This window comes from Dendrobium catenatum, unplaced genomic scaffold (assembly GCF_001605985.2).
Source record: "Dendrobium catenatum unplaced genomic scaffold, ASM160598v2 fragScaff_scaffold_82, whole genome shotgun sequence".
Lineage (NCBI taxonomy): Eukaryota > Viridiplantae > Streptophyta > Magnoliopsida > Asparagales > Orchidaceae > Dendrobium > Dendrobium catenatum.
In genome coordinates, this window is record NW_021318544.1 from 320,947 (window position 1) to 328,701 (window position 7,755).

The 7,755-nt window shown below is 36.7% G+C and overlaps 1 pseudogene; it reads right to left on the bottom strand.

Moving 5' to 3' along the window:
• Window positions 1-4,976, bottom strand: part of LOC110093073 — a 34,616-nt pseudogene extending 29,640 nt beyond the window's left edge.
• Between the last annotated feature and the right edge of the window lie 2,779 nt (window positions 4,977-7,755).

Below are 7,755 nucleotides of genomic sequence, written 5' to 3' on the forward strand. Positions count from 1 at the left end.
TCGGCCAGGACGATAAGCTCAAAATAAAAAGAAGTTTCCGCCATAGACAATTAAGGTATTCTGTAATTTTTAATAATCGACCAGGACGATCATTGATCGACCTGGACGATATTCATAAATTATGCCTTAATTGATCATGAAATCAAGGGAGTAATTAAGGATGATTGATATGGTCATATCATCCTAGACGATCACAGGATTGGCCAGGATGATCTATTCAAAAACCTTAAGTTACTTCTGGACGATAAATATCGGCCAGCTCAAATTCAGGGCGATGCTCTAGATGATCTTCCTCTGATTTGAACTGATCGGCCGGGACGATCGTGAGATTGTCCTGGATGATCAAGCCAATTTTAAATCATCCAGTTTGCATTCAGGGAGATGCTCTGGCCGATCTTCTGAGATTTATACTGATCGGCCAAGACGATGTCCATATCGGCCTGGACGATATTGTCGGCAACTTGTAATTAATGAGCTCCTTTGAAGCTCTTCTATTTAAGAGCTCTTGTTCAAACATTTGTGAATAATCTTTTTACTGCTGCCTTGACCTGAGAAGCCTTGAGGGAGAAAAGAGAGAAGGAAGAGAGAGGACTTGTTGAGGGGAGGCTTGTGAGGGATTCACAAGGGTTGCTTCAAGGATCGCTCTGCTTCTTCTTCATCTAGAGTTTCTCGTCCGTGAAGGTCGGTAGAGGTGAAGGTTTTAGCATCTGATTATGGTTCTCTGCTAGCTTCAGGAGAAAGCAAAAGGAGATAGGTTCTCTGCCTTGTCGGGGTGCAAAAAGGAGGTTCTTTGTAAAGGCTTCTCCGCCTAGCTGTGGGGGCTAAAGGAGAGTCACGATTGTAGTGCAATACTCGGAGGGCACCTCCTGGGAGTTGATGTAGGTCGGAGTTGACTAAACCACTATAAATTTATGTGTTCTTATTTCTTGCTTTCGCACTTAAATTTTCGTGCTTATTTTTCTGTGGTCTGATTTTTAATTTATGAGATTTTTATTTCTTTGTGAAAGAATTTTTAAAATACCAATTCACCTCATCTTGGTTAGCTTGGTCCATTCTATAGGGCTTACATCCCTAACGAATTTCAAGTGGTATCAGAGCGGGATTCAAAAAATTTAGTTTGAAAACTTTGATTTTGATCTATGGCTAACCTTAGGAATCGTAACACTACGGACGGTATTCTTTTACCCGACCTCCCCTGTTCGATACCTACCTTTTGATTCTGAAAAACTTGCATGTCAACATTTTTACAATCTGCTGATTATTGCATGTGGATGCTTATCAAAGAAGTTATTCTCCACCTTCTCGTGAAATTAATTGTGTTAAACAGAAGTTGCTTTTACTGAATGACTTCCGATGAACGAGATTTAGCTCAATTGATGCAAAGTGTTTGAACTTTTTTTTCTGTGCTTTAAAATTGAGGATTGCATGCGTGTCTCCACTTGCAAAACTGGTAAAGAAATTTGAGATAATTGTGTATCAACTATTGAAGGCCACTAATGAGGTTAAAACAATCCTATTGATATTCTCTTTGCATGATATAACTTTTTCGTATTGAAACCTTCAGGAATCTATTTTTGACATTGTATACTAAATTTACTCAGGATAGTTACTTCACTGCGATGCATATAGGAAAAAACTTTCCAACTATGAAAAAGTAACAAGATTTTGAAATGCTTTGCCTTCGTCATATGATGCTAAAATCACTGCAATCACTGAATTAAGGACTTAAACCCTATTCTTATTAAAAATCTTGGCTCACTCATTGTACGAAGCAAGGGGTAATCAAAAAAATCTTGATGCAGGTGAGAAAAAGAAGGAGAAAATAGTTGGCTAAAGGCGGCACAAGATCAGATTCTGAACTTCCGGGTCTGGAAGCGATGAAGTTGCCGTTCTCACAAGGCAATTCAAAAGCTTTCTAAGGAAGAAGCAAAAGCATCATGGAGAAATGGGAGGATCATAAACATCTCTAAAGGATCTTCTGATGTTGTGTGTTATGAATGTAGAAAGCCTGGACATGTGTGAAGCCAATTGTCCTACACTTCAAGATCATCGAGCAAAGAAAGGAAAAGGGCGGAGAAACCTAAGTTTAGGAGGTAAGAGAGAGTCCAAAAGGCCATTTAGCAGAATCTGGTACTGATTCCTCTTGAGATTGAACAAAGGAAAAAGACTACAAAACCTGTGCTGTTTAATGGGGGAAGATTATCTTTGAGCAAAGTGATGAGGAAGAGGTGTGTAAACGCAACCTATGATGAATTGTTTGAGATTTGTGAGAAAATCCATGCATCAATTAAAAGCTTGAGAAGGACTCATTGCTAATTTAAAATTGAAAATTTAAATTTGCAAAAAAAGAGTATGAAGTTATTCTTAAAGGATCATTCAACCGAATTGATTGTTCATCACATGGCTTTTGATGAATTTGATGATTTGAACAAAAGCATTCAGAATTAATAATGATCATGATGCAGTAAAAGTTTCACAACATCACTTGAATCTTGATTTAAAGAAATCCTAAAGAGAAAGAAAGAAAGCTTGAGAATTGAGAATGATGTTCCTAAAAAACACAAACTTAAGGATTAAAAACTGAATTGATACACTTAGGAAATTGGAAGAACTCCACTTTGAATTCCAGCGAAAACCTAGGAAGAGGCATTATAACTCAAATCATTTAAGAAATCCTTTCCTGGAGTTAGATATTTTTTCCTTGTGGCATGGCTAGGCACATCTCACACACGTGCACTGTTCACCATAGTACACATTGGGTGTGGAGACCTAAGGTGCATGATTCACAGTATACCATACTTGCATTGCATTCTACTTTTTCTAAGAAGGGGCCCAAACTAGTTTGGGTTCCTAAATCTGACTGTTGTTGAGTTTTGCAGGTGTGCTCTCACCAAAGACCTCGTGGTAGCATAGGATAATTGGACACATGGAGGCTCGTAGCTCAAAATTGCTTAAACTCGTTGCTTCATAATTTCTTGAAATTATTTTTCTTTAATTAGTTTTGTGTTATTTTTGTTGTGTGCTTGCTTTGTGTTGTTCTAGATTATTTTGTTTTCATTTTGTTTTTTTTTTTGTTTGGTTTCCTATATGATTATTTTTTAAGATTTTAAATTTTGAAGTTTTAGAGATTACGTTTAGCATTTCTAAATCGGTTAAAGGGAGGAATACCGTTGGTGGTTTCCCTCTTTCTAACCTTGTTTAGTGGTATAATTTTCTTCTCTAAACAAAAGTCTAATTCATTTTAGCCATTGGTTTTTTGAAACTAAGATTCTTTTTATCTTGCTACAAAAAATCTATCTTAATATCCAAAGTTCTTATATATCTCTCAAGTTATTTGAGATCTTGCCTTTGCACTGATCATATGATTTTTAGTTTTGTTTTGTGTGTAGTTCTTCCCTATGTTAAAGAGAGTGCTCCTATTCTCTAATATCTAGAAGATATACTCACAACTAAGAACTTCTTTTAAGTGTTTGCAAAAGAGAATTGAGCTTGCAAAATATTAAAAAAAAAAAGGAAAAGTGGCAAAGACGCTAAAATTGAAATAAAAAGTATACACAAATGTGTATCAAAAATCAAAAGATGCTCAAAGAGCCAATCAATGATTCAAGAGACATAAAATGAGCCCACTAAAAGGCAAGCTATCCTCTCTTTTCAAAACTTTTAAAACTTAGAAGAACTTATGGATTATGTGAGATTTTCAAAGGCTTGATTTCAAATTCCATAATTGAGAAAAATTACTTTAATATATTATTTATGAGATATTTTCTTTGTAAACAAGTTTTGAATGGATCTTCTTTTTATCCCATTTAGTGATTCTAAGTTAGGCCTCTATTTTTCAAAAGATAATTTATGCCCTGAAGGATGTCCGATCTAGGGTTAACAGAATCAGATATTCTACCTTCTTCCGATTGAAATTTGTAAACCTATTGATCTCTTGAAACTCTAAGGTTTAAATTATTTAAGAAATTCTCATATGAATTGCTTTGATAAAACAAAAAAAAATTATATATTTGGCTTCTTTTCAAATTATTTGATTTTAGTTTTTTATCGTTGTTCATTTTTTTTTTCTTATGCTTTTTTTTTGTTTTATTTTTGAGGGCTTTGATCATCATCATCCTTCATTGTTTTTTAAATTCTAGTCACATCGTCCTTGCCGATACTTTTATCATCCTGGACGATATGACAAATTCTCTTCAATTTTTCATCTACTGAACTTTTCTGTGCTTGCTATAACTCTTCGTCCTGGACGATACTTTATCGTCCTGGATGATACTTTATTGTCCTCGATGATCTGATCAAACTCTGTTTCAATCTTGATGATAGTCCTGGCCGATAAAATATTTTTTCCTAACTGATGCATTTATGGTCATCGTCCTGGCCGATACACTAGATCGTCCTGGACGATCCACGTGTCAGGACGTTTAGATCCTTAAAATCAGCCCCGGAAGATCCATTATTGGACAATCATCCTAGCCGATCCACTGTTCGTCTTGGACGATACACGTGGCACACATATTTAAAGATGTTTTACTTCGGCCCCCAGTACAATCATTTTGTGCATCATCCCTGATTATCACACCTAATCGGCCTAAGACGATCTGCTTTTTTCAGCGATCGTCCAGCTTGACTCCTCGAGCGGACGATCGCCTCTCTTCTACTCAAACACATTCCTTCAGTACCTATTTAATAGTACTACGTCTCACTGGGGATGAGTAATCCTCAGGGGGCTGAGGAGGAGGAGGCTCCGCGCTTCTGTTCCTGATCCTGTTTCCTTCCACCTGCATTCACCATTTGATCAGTTGATAGAGAAGGTTTGATCGATGGGAGACCCACTTTGACGCTTACGTTGTTTGGCACGAAGAGCAGCACAATTCTGAGAACATTGCCCCGTTAATGAGCAAGCACTGCACATGAGGATTTAGCCCATTTGATAGCATACATTACTCACCAGCAGCAGCAGCAATGGCCAGGGACATCACCTGGTTTCAATTGCTCAGTTACTATCTTTCCAGCTTTTCAGCAGCCACATCCACCACCTCCAACTGATGATCAGGGTCTTTCTCGTTTTTTCTAGTCCTTTGTTTTCTATTTTATAATAGTTTTTGTCTTGTAATTTATTTTAGTTTAAGTTTGTGTTATTTTTCTTTTTTTTGTGTGCTCTAGGACCCTCTTTTGTGATGAAACAAAAAGGGGAGTAGGTTGGTAGAAACCAGTTGTGTGCTTGTAACTTTGAAATTTTAATGAATTGCTTTTGTTTTCTGATTTTTCCTACTTGTGTTTGCATCATCCAATAAGGGGAAGATTGTTTACAAATATATTTTAATGACTTATCGTTTTGAATGAATTGAGCTAAAACACTTTGATCTCTTTGACTGCCCTGTTACTTCTGACTTTTCAAAGGAATCCGAACATCTGCACGATGCAATTACGAAGCCAGTTCAAGATTTGCATAGGTTTAGGGTTGAGTCAGTCGTGTACTTTTGTTTTTTCTCTTTCTTGAAGCTCTATTTTGTAATGTTCAACAGATACTGATGCTAAGTAATGTCGGCCGTGGAGGTAGCCCTAACAACACACACTTGAAGAGACTAGAATTTCATTTATTACTCATATCGGCCCAGGAATGATATTTAACATCGTCTTGGGACGGGTCTGGCTTAAAACAGAAACATCTAAATAAGGATTCTTAATTAAGGCAGCCCTCATTAACGATCGTCCCTAGATGATACGTGTATCGGACCAGGAACGATAAGCTCAAATAGAAAAAAAGTTACCGCCATATAATAAAAAAACAATTTAAGATATTCTGTATTATTTTTAATAATGTCAGCCAAGATGATCATTGATCGGCCCTGGACGAATTAATCAAAAATTTATAGCTAAATTGATCAGGAATCAAGGGAGTAATTAAGGATGGATTGATTGATCATAATCATCCTGAGATCAGCAGATCGGCCAAGACGATCTACTTCAACAAATCTTAAGGTTATTCTTCTGGAATGACAAATATGGCCAGCTCAAAATCAGGGCGATGGCTATGCGATGATCTCCCCTCTGATTTTGAACTGATCGGCCCGGGAACGATGCATGGTAGATCGGCCAGGAGGATCAAGCCAATTTTAAATTATCCAATTTGCATTCAACGGCGATGCCTCTGGCCGATCTCTGAGATTGTACTGATCGACAGGAACGATGGTCCCATATCGACTGGACAATGATTGTCGGCAACTTGCAATTAAATGAGCTCTTTTAAAAAGCTCTTCTATTTAGGAGCTCTTATCAAGCATTTTGACACAATCTTTTGCTGCTACCTTTAACCTGAGAAGGGCCTTGGAGGAGTGAAAGAGAGAGAGAGAGAGACGAGAGAGAGAGAGAGAGAGAGAGAGAGAGAAAGAGAAGAGAAAGAGAGAGAAAAGAGAGAGAGAGAGAGGATCTGTGAGGGGGGCTTGTGAGGGGATTCACAAGGGGTGCTTTAAGGATCGCTCTCGACTATCTTTTTGGTTCTAGAGTTTCTCGTCCGGGAAGGGTCCGGATAGAGGTAGGTTTCAGCATCTGATTTGTGGTTCTCTGCCAGCTTCAGGAGGATAGCCAAAGGAGATAGGATTCTCAATGTCCTTGCCAGGGTGGCAAAAAAGGAGGTTCTTTATTAAAGGCTTTTCCCGCCAGCTGTGGGGGCCTACAGAAAGTCACGATTGTAGTGCACATAACTCGGAGGCGCCTCGGGGTGACGTAGGTCGATGTTTACCGAACAGCTAAAATCTTCTGTATTCTTATTTCTTGCTTCCGCACTTTGAAATTCTGGGCGCTTGTCTTTTCTTGTGGTGTGATTTGTTATGAGATTTTTACTTTTTTGTGAAAAGAAATTTTTAAAATACGCAATTCACCCCCTGCCCCCACCCCCTCTTGGCTTAGTCTTGGGCCCAGTTCTATAAGGGCTTAACATCCCTAAGCGAACTTCTCAAAATCAAAATGGAACAGGTTTTGTGCCAAAAATATTTTGGTGTAACGAAAACCATAAATGATTGTTTAACCTATATATATATATACTATATAATATATATATATATATACTATATAATACTATATATATCTATAGTATAATATACATAATATATAATATATATACTATAATTAAGTAATATAACGGAGAATGCTTTCTCCTTTATATGACATCATAAAGCCTCTTTAGAATTTTAGCCTGTAAAGGAAGAATACTTTACATCTATATTGAAGCTTAACACTATATCCTTGAAGAACAAATACTTTTAGAGCTTGAAAGAATGGGAATACTTTGTCTATACAAGATAGTATTGAATCTCTATTAGAGAAATAATTAAAGCTACAAAGGAAAAATAAGAGGAACAGTTCTTCCATCACTCATAAGGGTATGGTATAAGACTGTAGGAGAACCAATATTATATTTTTTTTTTTTGGAAAAATTTTAATTTTTTTTGTTATTTGGAAAACTTTTAATAGTTTTGAAGCTATGATGGTTTTATTTTAAATTTTAAATAATTTTTTATTTATATTAAAATTTAGAAAATATTCAATTTCTTTGAAAAAAAATTCTCATTGAAGGATTGTAAAACCTCTTCACATGATAAAGCACATTTGGGGCTAACAAGCATCAATGATTGCCGCTAGTGGAAAGCAATCCATACCAACTAGCCCCTATAATAACCCAAAAGTTAAAAATGAACCTAATTGAAAAACATTGAACATTCTGGTGGTGCCACGATGTTGTTTTTTGCGGGCTTC